The 12,598-nt window shown below is 39.6% G+C and overlaps 2 non-coding genes across 2 annotated transcripts; both read right to left on the bottom strand.

Annotated features, from left to right (window-relative positions):
* Window positions 1-12,216: 12,216 nt before the first annotated feature.
* On the bottom strand, window positions 12,217-12,289 carry Trnaa-agc. The gene has a single exon. It is a non-coding gene; the product is annotated as a tRNA-Ala (tRNA).
* Window positions 12,290-12,414: 125 nt separating this feature from the next.
* Trnay-gua lies at window positions 12,415-12,504 on the bottom strand. The gene is given in 2 exon segments: window positions 12,415-12,450; window positions 12,468-12,504. It is a non-coding gene; the product is annotated as a tRNA-Tyr (tRNA).
* Between the last annotated feature and the right edge of the window lie 94 nt (window positions 12,505-12,598).

The raw sequence follows: 12,598 nt of genomic DNA, 5'->3' as shown, positions 1-12,598 counted from the left end.
TAGCCCCAGGGTTGGCACAATATATATATATATACACACACATATATATATATATGTATATATATACTCAAAATTTAAAGAAATTTACTAGTAAATAATGAATTTTTTCAAAGTTGTGTTTTTAAATCTTAGTACAGTTTTTCCTCTTCCACATTGCTTCTTCTCTAGCTCTCTAACTTTTCCATCTAATACCTTACACCACACATAAAGACAAAAAATAAAAAACAAAAAAGGATAATCTTTAAAAAAATTAGTTTGCAGCCACAATCTATAATGAGGTGGTCACTGATACAAAGATAAAATACCAACATTTTCACTTGGCCATGCAGTAGGTTACAACTATCAATGTTTTTGACAACTAATGCCCATGTTTGATTGATTCCCTTCTGAAATACCCATGCAGTTGACCCTTCTTCTAAGGTGATTTTAAAAATGATAGCTTCTCTAATCATTTCTGACATTGTTGGTCTATTCTTGAGTAAAAACATAGGATTCTATATTTGTCATGGTTTTGTAAAACATATTTACTCTATTTAAAATTTCTGAATCAAATAAAATAAAGAGGAGGAGGAAGAGGAAGAGGAGGAGAGGAGGAGGAGGGGGAGGAGAAGGAATCCATGCTTGTTTTTAAGGTGATGAATTTGCGTTCTGTTTCTCCATGATTTCAAAACCTTGACCAAGAATCCATTCTGCTAACTATGCCTAGTGTTTACTCACATTGCCAATAAAGGGTAAGTCAGTGTGACTGGGGATGTGTGTTCATAGTGCTGTGTGCACAGACCACTTATCGACAATCTAGTAAGCTCTATTACTAAATAATAAGTTATATGTATTCATAAACATTTCAGGGATCTTTGGAGGATTCTCTTAATGTGTCCAATATTTATTTAGCATCTATGGTGAGGAAGGGAATTGGTGAAATTTTCTCACTGAATTCATCTAGTCACCTAGCCTGGGCAGTTAATTTCTGTTTATCATGGAGGCCTGAGTACACTATAGGTGGTATTTTCTATGAAGGTTTCTACCATAAAAATAAAAGACTTTACAATCTTTACAATCTTGTATCTGTCAGGGGTCCCAGAAAAACATAAACTATAAAAACACATACATAATTATAAATGGAATTTATTTGATTGGTTTACATAATCAAAGCCAGGGTAGTCCCTAATGGTTTTCTACTAGTTTTTCTATTTTTATTTTAAAATCTTTTTTATTAAGATACAAACAAGCACACAGTAGTCTAGATTTCTTTATACTATGAATGTGCATAATGCATTTCATGTGAAATTATGATGGCTGAGACATCATTAGATAATATAATCTTATGGGAATACCATTGAATATGCACTCAGCTCTATCAGTGACTAAAATGTTGTGTAGCAAAATTGTAGACTATAGCAGAGCCTATTCTGATAGGAAGAATTCCTTCCTTCAAAAAGTATTTATTAGCCAGGCACCAGTGACTCATGCATATAATCTTAGCTTCTCAGGAGGCTGAGATACGATTGTGGTTCAATGCCAGCCCAGGCAGGAAAGTGAGACTCATATCTCTCTTATCACCAATTAATCATAGAAAAAAAAAGCTGGAAGTGGCTCTGTGGCTCAAGTGGTAGAGTGCTAGCCTTGAGCAAAAGAGCCCAGGGACAGTGCCCAGGCCCAGAGTTCAAGCCCCAGGACTCACTTTCCGCTCCCCCCCCCAAAAAGGCTTTTATCGGGAGCCAGGGACTGTTGGCATGCTTGTAATATAAGCTACTCAGAAGGCTGAGATCTGAGGTTCACAGTTTTCAGCCAGCCTGCAAAGGAAAGGTTGTGAGACTCTTATCTCCAATTAACCACCAAACAGCTAGAAGTAGAGCTGTGGCTCAAGTGGTAGAGTGCTATCCTTGAGCTAAAAAACTCAAAGACAGAGCCCTCAGTTCAACTCCTAGGACTGGCACCAAAAGAAAAAGCACTTATTTAACATTTGTCCCCATTAAAAGGTAAACAAGATACAAGTCATTATCCCAAGGAGCTCAGTCTAAATAGAGATAGCCATAATGCAAACCAAAATAGTAAAGGAGGATTTCAGAGTGGGAGATATAAGGAAGGCTTCATGGATGAGGGGTTTTTTTCTTGTTTCTTTTTTAACCCATCTACTTAGGAACTAAGAGGGATGGATATGCAGTTTGGTAGGCTTTCCAGGGAAGGTAGAGAAATAGACATGGCGGTGCAGGCATGAGGGAGTCTCAGAGGATGTGGTGGTTTAGCTTGGTGTTCAGGGCACATTGCAGATGCATTAGCAGGCCATGAATACTGGACTCGAGTTTTTAACACGTAATAAATTAGACACCAGGAAGTTGTTTAAAGGTTCTCACAATGATGCTTCCATGAAAGCGTGTGTTGGTTGGGTTAATCTTGCAGTGGTGCTGGGAGAGTGGGGGATGACTGAGGTGACCTGGCTAATGGCCAGATTGGAGGCTGTTTCCCATAGTCAAGTGAGAGCTCACCAAGCCCTGGCATGGGTGATGGCACTGGGGAAGGAGAGGAAGAAATAAGACTCTGGGGTTGGTATGGAATCCACAGAGATGACTCAGCTGTGAGCCACCAGCGATGACACAGGGAGGGTTAGAGAATGAGTCAGGAGCTGCTCTTCTCTGGCTTCCTGTCTACCTCACTGTGTGCTTTGGGAAATAGCTTCACCAGGCTGGACTTCAGTCATTTCATCTAGAAGTGAGTGAAGTGCATCACTAACTTAGTATTTGTAGATTGAAAAAGAAATGAGTCTCTGAAACTTTTGGCACTGTCAATCCCACATTTCATTATTTGCTGTAGATTTTCAGCCTTCTCTCTTTTTCCTCCCTTCTCATTTGCTTTCTGTCTTCCAACTTTTTCTTAGCACTGTGTGTGGTGGCTACAAAGGGATATAATAAGCCATGTCATGAATAATACATAGATCCCCCTCCTCATCCTTTGCTAACTATTCCTCCTTCTTAAATACCAACAAGCAATCTATGGAATGGGTGTAAGCTTTGTGAGCAGAACACAGGGGGACTAGTGCTCTGCTTTAGGAAGGAACCAGAAAATGTAGGTCTACTTCACCAGAGTCTAGGACACAGGGACTACTCTAGAATTTACTCAGAAATTAAGTCATCTTCAGGGCTCTGCAGTTTGAAGTGCACAGGACCTCTACAAAGTCACAAAAACCAGCACAATGACCTGGAAGTCACTACTCCCTCCTCTTCCCTTTCACAACTATCAACATACCTTAAGACAGGGCTTGAAATTGGTGGAGTAGTTACACAGAGAGCTGATGGTGTTTGAAGCCCTCTTTGTTCTTCATTCCTGCATCCTCCAATCTGGGATAAGGGTCTGTTTAGAGACAGTGAGAAACAGAAGCAAAAACACCACTATTCTCTCCTCTTCAAACAGCTCTTGGTCCACCATATAAATCTGGGAAAATATTGTGGGTCCCTAAGAAGATGTATAGGCATCTAGGTACATTTGATATTAAGATATATCAATAAGATGGGTGCTGGTGTTTCATGTCTGTTAATCCTAGCCTCCCAGGAAGCTGAAATCTGAGAATTATGGTTCAAAGCCAGCCCAGAGAGGAAGAAAGTCCATGAGAATCTTATAACCAATTAACTGCCCAAAAGCTAGAAGTAAAGTTGTGGCTGAGTGCCAGCCTTGAGTGAAAAATCTCTGAGACAGTGCCAGATCCTGAGTTCAAGCCTAGTACTGATGTAAATAAATAAATAAATAATAATTTATTATATAGTAATATACATGTATGTTAATAGATATTTTTATATATTGAGACATATGTGTGTATCTAAATAAAAAGAGAAAGAGTCTGACCTTTTAAAAACTCTAGCTACCAGACTAAATGGAAGCAGGTTTCATGAATAGTAGGAGGGTCAGGTTATATGAAAGACATGGAGCCTTACAGAGCCATTCTGACACTGAACTACCAGCAGGTAGGCCAAACTGCACAAGTGACCAGCACAGCCTTCCACAGGATTGCCCTTGCTTTAGACTTTATCAGCAAACTTGGCTCCTAGTTCCCCTATGCTTCTGACCAACTGGCTGCAAATTTGGGCATTCATTCCCATTATTTCCTCAGTTTAATAATTTTCTAAAGTGACACAGGACTCAAGAATGCATTCTAGTTATGATCTTATAAGATTAAATAAAACAGGGGCTGGGAAGGTGGCTCAGTGGTAGAGCACTTGCCTTGCATGCCTGAGGCCCTGGGTTCGATTCCCAGCACCACATAAGCAAAAAGAAAAAAGCCGGAAGTGGCGCTGTGGCTCAAGTGGTAGAGCGCTAGCCTTGAGCTGAAGAGCTGAGGGACAGTGCCCAGGCCCAGAATTCAGGCCCCACGACCGGACCCCCCCCCAAAAAAAAGATTAAATAAAACAAAAAGAGAGATACAAATTAAGACCAGACAAAAGTAGAAGCACACACGAAACCAAGTCTGGTTCCCAAGTGTGAACCTCCTTGTTCTCTCCCAGGAGAGTCAAAATATACCAACTTCCCTGCACTGGGAATGTCACTTCTGCTCCTATGTTCAGAATTTTTAATCTGTGTTTATTGATTAAATCATTGACCATGTGACTGAGCTCAATCTTCAGCCTTCCTGGCCTCCACAGAGGCTGGTTAATGTGACATGGTTCAAAGCTCCAACTTTGTAATCATATGGTTTGCTCTCTTTGTCCTGGTCAGCCACATCCTGAGTCATCTTATTACAAAGACATGCCCATCACTGAGGAAATTCTAAACACCCTTGTAGGAACATGGAGCAAAGGCCAGCAATTTTTTTTATTATTATCCAATCAAACTTCAATGTGTTCTTCATCTTGAGAAGGTAAAGAAGGGAATTCTGAAATTATTTTTATTTCTATATGGGCACAACAAAATAATAAACATGTACTAAGGACTAATCGCCTAGTAAAATAGCTCTAATAGGTATTATTATCACCATGGAGCCAGCTGGGCCTCAGCAAAGTGGTTGTCCACAGTCATATGGTTGCTAAATTGTGATGCAGACTCAGAGACAATCTTTTAACTAAGAGCTTATGATTTCTACCCCAAAGCTAGGCCACACCTACACAACGAGACTGATGCTCTACAACAGCATTTTCTGTGATGATAAAAATGTTCTCTGTTGGACACTAATAGCTACTGAGTAATTTCAATGGATAGTACAACTATGGGATTGACTTTTATGCTTTGGTTAATATGAATTTATATTTAAAGTGAGTAGCAAGCCTGCCTAGCCAGTACAAGATCCTGAGTTCAAACCCCAGCAAACCCCACCCCCCAAATACTTAAATGGAAACATATGGCTAATGGCCACTATACTAGATGGCCAGTCCTAGAGCCTAAGATATGAAAAAAAAATCTTGAAGAAAATAAAAATGGAGGTGAAGGATTCTTTTAACAGAAGCTTGAGGACTCCTGGTGGATTCTGTACTCTCTAACTAGGATGACATCACGCCGCATTAGCATCAGATAATTAGAAAAGCAATACCTAGTCTTTGCCCTGACTTTCAAAACAGGTCAGAGCATTGTGGATGCAGAAGGTATTAGAAAAGGCCCAAAGAGACATTGACCAAAATGAACTAAGCAACTCAATGGCAGTGATGGGAGGGAGGGAACAAATGGGAAAGAGGGAACAGCTGACGCTATGCAAAAGAAATGTACATATCGCCCAATGTGGAAGAAATAACTGTATTGCAAAGCTCATAGAACTCATAAATGTTATAGACCATGATAGACAATTTGCCCCATGAAAGTTAGAATGTTTGTGACTTTAACTAAGCATCACTATCCCACAATATTGTGAAATTTGGGAAATTATGTAACCACTTAATCACAATAAAAAATTTGAAAAAAATCCTTAAAAATACAAATCCAAATGAATAAATGGACTAAACTAAAAAAAAGAAGAAGAAGAAAGAAAAGAAAAGGCCCAAGGAATCAGAGGATCCCACTATCTCCTTTGCATCTCTTGACTCATGTTCTCTTTTCATTTACTCATGTCCAGGCTTTGAAAATACTAGAGGTTTAGTTTAACAAATAGGCACATAATCAAGCAAAACAGGTGTTATGCTTAGATAGAGGGTGCAATTTATAGCAAAGCAGTGAGGTAAACAGAATACAGATCTGGTAAGAGAGAAAAGAGCAGGGCATGGGAGTCTTGCTCAACCCAGCAGAAGTAAGAAAGCTGGTGGTGAATTAAATCATTAAAAAAAGGGAAAGAATCCCAGATCATGTGAATGTAGAGGCGCAGCATTGGAAACTACTAACGGAGGCTTAGAAAGGCTAGAACACTAACATATCAGTGACATCTTCTGGGCCAACTCCAATTAAAGGTCCTAAAGTTATTTTAATTCCATGAAAAGCAAAGAGCAACACTCAATCTTATGTAAATTTAAACTAAGACAAGGTTACTAGTTCTCTGCAATACTCATTTACCTCTCCACCCACCCACTCACTTATCTATCCATCTCTCCACTCATCCATTCACCCACCCACCTGTCCATCCATCCAACCATCTATTCTCCACCTATCTATCCATCTGTCTCCAACAGTAAGAGTATTGTGTTGATCTGTGGAGAAGGTGAACTTCACTTGAAGTTTGAATGAGTTGGCATTCCTAGCACTTTGCTTTGATTATCAGTGCTGCCAGATATTAAATCTGATAATAGAAGACACTTGTTGGGGACATAATGTCATTTCCTTTGGTATCCTAGATCTCAGAGTTTATTTCAGAAAAAAAAAACAACACTATTTAATCATTATTTGTGTTAAGAATTTACTTCCATGTTAACAACCTTAAAAGTTACTAAAACAGGTCTGGAAAGGTGGCTCAGTGGTAGAATACTTGCCTCGAATACATAAGGCCCTGGGTTCAATTTCTCAGCACCACATAAACAGAAAAAGCTAGAAGTGACACTGTGGCTCAAGTGAGAGTGCTTGCCTTGAACTAAAGAGCTGAGGGACAGCGCCCAGGTCCACAGCTCAAGCCCCATGACTGACCAAAAAAAAAAAAAAAAGTTACTGAGACAAACCCCCAACTCTCTAGTAAGAACATTCATGACACCTCCTTATGTCAAAGATCTGATTCATGACAACTACAAAAATGCTTAACAAGGTAGACTAATCTTTCCAATTTAACTGTTTGGCAAGAGGCAGCTTGAATATATGGTTTAACTTTCTTAATGCAAATAAAACCTTATTGAAAATTGAAATGAGTGAACTAACTTGAAAAGCATTTAGCAGAAGCTAACACTGGCATTGCTTTCATTAGTTTGCAAACTTCTGACTGAAAACTTTTTTAAAAAATCTTAATTATTGCTCCTTCAGAGCTTTTGTTTATAAATTTTACTTCATCATAAAGATCACAGAGGAAATATTTGAAAACTAACATATTGTATTTTTCTCTGAACATATCTTGGCATAATTCATTTGTAAAAAGTAAAAATGACAGCCGGATGCTGGTGGCTCACGCCTGTAATCCTAGCTTCTCAGGAGGTTGAGATCTGAGGATTGTGGTTAAAAGCCAGCCTGAACAGAAAAGTCCATGAGTCTCTCTCTCTCTCCTCTCTCTCTCCTTCTCTCTCTCTCTTTCTCTCTCTCTTTCTCACTTTCTCTCTCTCTCTCTCTCTCTCTGCTGTCCAGAGGGGTAAGGTAATGAGTACTTTCCTATGGAGCACTGTTACCTCCTCCTTTGTTTTTTTCCCTCCTCTCCCTCATTGTTACAATAGGTCAACCTGTATCCTTGTTTCAGCATTTTGTTATTTCCTTTCCCCTCCCCAAATTAGAAAAATGTATGTACAAGATGCAGGGCACCGGAATCAAATACAGTGAAATCAGAGGTTATACCATGGAGGATACAAAAGAAACAAAGAAATCACAGAGTATATTAAAAACAACAGCGTCAACAACCTCTTCTGTCCCTATCTTGGGATTCATTTTGCTGAGCATCATCTTATATGGTCATATGTACATAGCTTTTGACCTTTTCTGTTTGTAGTGGCTTGTGGCTTAAGTGGTAGAGCGCTTGCCTTGAGCTGAAGAGCTGAGGGACAGCACAGTGCCCAGGCCCAGAGTTCAGCCCCATGACAGACTAAATAGATACATACATACATACATGCATACATAAATAAAGTGGCAAACCCCCGATGTAGTAATTACATTAATCCAGGATTATTCCACTGGTGTATGTCTGAAGTCCTTACTTCAGCTCTAGGCCCATACATACCCCTAATAGGCTAATATATACCTCAAATGCTTCAGAGTGGCTTCCCTGAATTCACTCTTGCAAGCCATTTTTTACATGTCACTCCTTACATTTTAAATCTCAAGGGAGAAGTTGAAAAAAGAGAATGATGTTGGGGGTGGTTATGGGGGTGGCTATGATATATGCATGTATGAAAATAAAACAATGAAACTCATTAAAATTGTATAAAATAAAATAAACACCCCAGTACTACTAAAAATAAAATCAGAGAATCCCATAAATTGTCATGTTATCCTTAGGCAACATTAATCACTGTGAACACTAAGTCGGGTCTGATACAATATGTCCCCTGCTTCTTTCTCCAACCTACATTCTTCAAAGTAATAGCATGTGAATGAATAATATGAACGATATAGATGTTTTCAATTCTCAAATTGCTACATTAAAAAAATCCAAAAAGAGCTGGGTGCCAGTGGCTCATGCCTGTATGTAATACTAGTTACTCAGAAGGCTGATATCTAAGGATTGTGGTTTGAAGCCAAGCCCAGGCAGAAAAAGTCTGTGACTCTTATCTCCACTAAATTACCAAAAAAAAAAGGCCAGGAGTAGAGCTATGCATTAAGTGGTAGAATGCTAGTCTTGTATAAAAGAAGCTCAAGGACAGTGCCTAGGCCCTGAGTTCAAGCTGCAGAAACACCCCCCCCCCAAAAAAAAGAAGTCCAAAAGGAATTAAATGAAAATTGTATTTAATTCCTAAATATCTAAAATATTACTATCCAACATGTATTAGTATTTTTAAAAATGAGATACTTTGAATCTGGAGATCCTTTAGTTGGTTTTGCTTGCCTTATTGCATCTATTCTTGCTGAAAACCCAGAATGGCTGCCCTTGCTAGATCTAAAGAGGAAACCATTGGTCTTGTACCATTATATTAGCAGCTTTATGTTTTCATTGATGCCTTTTCCAGGTTGATGAAATTCTCCTCTTTCAATTTTTTTTTCTTTTCAAAATTTTACCAAGGATTTATTTTTAGTATCCCAAGTTTAAAACAGGGAGAAAGAGAAAGACACAATTGCTGCTCACTATACAGGAAAAGGGAGTTAAAGTCTCTCCCATTTTCAAGTTTGATGAGTTTTTAAAATTAGGAATGGATAGTGAATTTAGTCAAATATTCCATTAGCCTGTTTAATATAGTAAACTCAATTGCTTTTTTTCTATATTTTTTATGTCACTCCTTATATTTGAACTCTCAAGAGAGAAATTGAAAAAAGAGAATGACTGTTCTTGACTTCATCCTGGGAATCACCCAATTATGTTGATTTTTTTTTTTTTTTGGGTCCGGTCATGGGGCCTGAACTCTGGGCTTGAGCAATGTCCCTAAGCTCTTCAGCTCAAGGCTAGTGCTCTACCACTTGAGCCACAGCACCACTTCTGGCTTTTTTCTTTTTGCTTATGTGGTGCTGAGGAATCGAACCCAGGGCCTCAGGCATGCAAGGCAAGTGCTCTACCACTGAGCCACCTTCCCAGCCCTATGTTGATTTTTTAGAGATGAAACAGTCTTATGTTCCTGGAATAAATCCTACTTGGTAATATTTTTCCTTTTCATATATTGTTAGATTTAATTGGGTATATATTTTCTTGATAAATTTTACATATCTGTTCATGTGTGATATTGGTTTATGTTTTTTTATGTTTTTTTTTCTTTTTTCTTACTGGCATTGCTTGGTTTTGGTATCAGAGTAACAGTGACCTCATAGAATGAGTTGGGAAGAACTTTATAGTTCTGGAAGAAATTGTTTGAAGTTGCTTTTACTTTTTCCTCAGATGTTCAATAGAATTCACCACTGATGCCAACTGTGCCTGGTGTTTTCTTCATGAAAAACATACATAAAAAGTACAAAGTATTGAATAAATATGAACTTAATTGTTTAATTCACCTAGATTTCCAATTTAAAACAGTATTGATTTCAGAAAATACTTTAACATTTCGAGGAAGAAAAAGTTCACTAGTCACTATTATTAACATTCTAATTTATTTCTAGTAAGCTTTATTACAAATAATTTATAATTGTTTATATAATTAATCATTTATATTGCTCAATGCTTACTTTACTTTCTTGGCATTCAATTACTAACATTTCCCATGCCTATACAAGTTCTTAGTAAATATGACTGCAGTGGTTATACATATTCTATGTTTATACCATAATATATTTAAGCCATTGGTACACACACACACAGTGTGTGCGTCTCTATAGACTAATGGCTATATATCTATATCTTAGTATATATCCATAATTTTTAGTATTATTATTTTCCTTCCATAAAATACTCAATCTTCTCTTTCCTGCATTGTTATCAACAAACATAAACTTTAGAGTAATTCTTCTAGGTCTTCACTATAAGTATGGTACATTTGCAGGTTTCTAGCTGCTGAAATGTACCCAAATCTCAGCAATTTGCTCTCCCTTCCCTTCCTTTCCCTTTCTGTCCCTTTTTCTTCTTCTTTTCCTTCCTGTCCTTCCTCACTGATAAAAGTTAATGCTTATAGGATGTTTACTATAAGCCAGGCAACCATACAGGAGCATTACAAGATCCATTAAAACTACCATTATTATGGTCTCTGTTCCACAAATAAAAAACAAAAAACAAAAAAACTGAGCCAATTAAGATGTCAGACAACTTCTAAAATCATGCCTCAGGGAGTAGCAATGCCAAGAAAGGCCACCAGTTGTCATTACTCATATAATTAAACCATTATGTAATACTGACTCCTGATTTCGATTTATACCTTTGAACTTTTTTTTGTTTGTTTTTTTGGTGGGCCGTGGGGCTTGAACTCTGGGCCTGGGTGCTGTCCCTCAGCTCTTCAGCTAAAGGAGAGCGCTCTACCACTTGAGCTACAGAGCCACTTCCACCTTTGAACTTTTTGTTATTTCCATTTCCACCTGAAATGCGGACCTTGAGATGTTATTTGAGTTCTGGTCCATGTCATCTGCCCCAAATGCATGTCCTCTACTGAAGATCTTGGACCTTGGACTTACTACCTGTTTCTTACTCTTTTCATCACTTAAAGTTAAAATGACTTTTTCTTACTTTGCAAATGTATATTTAAGAACATGATTCAGGATACAGTTAATTACAAAACTTCTGTGCAATTGTGATGTCTTAAGATATTGTGTGTGTGTTGTAAGAATGGCGGGAGGGCTTTTTTTATAACGCTATTCTAGAAAATTACGACCCTAATCCAAAAATTAGAATTTTTTTTCTTCTAGTAATATGACCCAGAAAGATCTTTGCATGTGTTCTGTTTAAGCTGAAATCAGTGGGCATAGTATTTTTACCTTTACCCCCCCCCTTTTTTTAATTGCACAGTAATAGAAAGAACTTTTCTCCAGTTAGTTCTTCTGCACAGCTGGTCTCTGGAACCATCTTCCAGATGCAAAACACCCTCCACTGGGACCCCTCTGCACCGTTACCCTGGCCTGGGCCTCTGCACGGAGCCCGCGAAGCAGGGCACCGTGCTGCGGGGGTAAGCAGGGCTGGGGCAGGACCATGCGGGCCCTCCGCTCGGCCGGCGTTTCGGGTAGCTTGGGCGTACAGATTGCTCCTTGTTTCGACTTTCCAACAGTGGGATCCCCCTAACTACGGGCTGCTCTGCCTCAGATCACCCTGGAAGTTGCAGGTATCAGAAACGAATCACAAAGGATTCCTTGCGGGAACAGATCGGACAACAAACCATCTGTTGCCATGTCATTAAGAAGAACGGATACTTTCTTCCCTAATTTCTAAAAAGCAAACCGAATGTAATTTTCTGTAACTAAAAACATCAACTCTTTGCAGCCACAACCCACCCTGTGTGAAGCTGTCTTTTGTGGTTGTTTTGAATCCGAGCCCTAACTTCAAGTTCCCTTGACTTACTTGTGGAGCTAACTTTCCACACCGAACCGAAAGGAAAGCTCCCAGGGCGGGGAATGAAGAAGGAAAACTGGAGGATGCGGGCATCGATCCCGCTACCTCTCGCATGCTAAGCGAGCGCTCTACCATTTGAGCTAATCCCCCACCGCTGGGCACGGCTGGTTACCGGAGCCTCTAGAGCAGGGTCAGAGCGCCGCAAACCAAGACGGCGGCGCCGGAAGCGCTCTCCGTGCCTCCGCCTGCCCCGAGGCAGCAAAAAAGCTGCCCTCTCCTTCGAGCCGGAATCGAACCAGCGACCTAAGGATGGCCCTCGGCGCCGCGCCTACAGTCCTCCGCTCTACCAGCTGAGCTATCGAAGGGAGCGGATGGCGGGCGGCCACGCAGTCTCCATGGCTCTGCCGCACGGCGGCGGCGGCGGGGGCGCTCGGGAGGCCGCTTCCCACCGCCCGCGCG

The sequence above is a fragment of the Dipodomys ordii genome, unplaced genomic scaffold (genome assembly GCF_000151885.1).
Source record: "Dipodomys ordii isolate 6190 unplaced genomic scaffold, Dord_2.0 Scaffold190, whole genome shotgun sequence".
NCBI classification, from domain to species: Eukaryota; Metazoa; Chordata; class Mammalia; order Rodentia; family Heteromyidae; genus Dipodomys; species Dipodomys ordii.
This window is presented reverse-complemented; position numbering and strand designations above follow the sequence as displayed.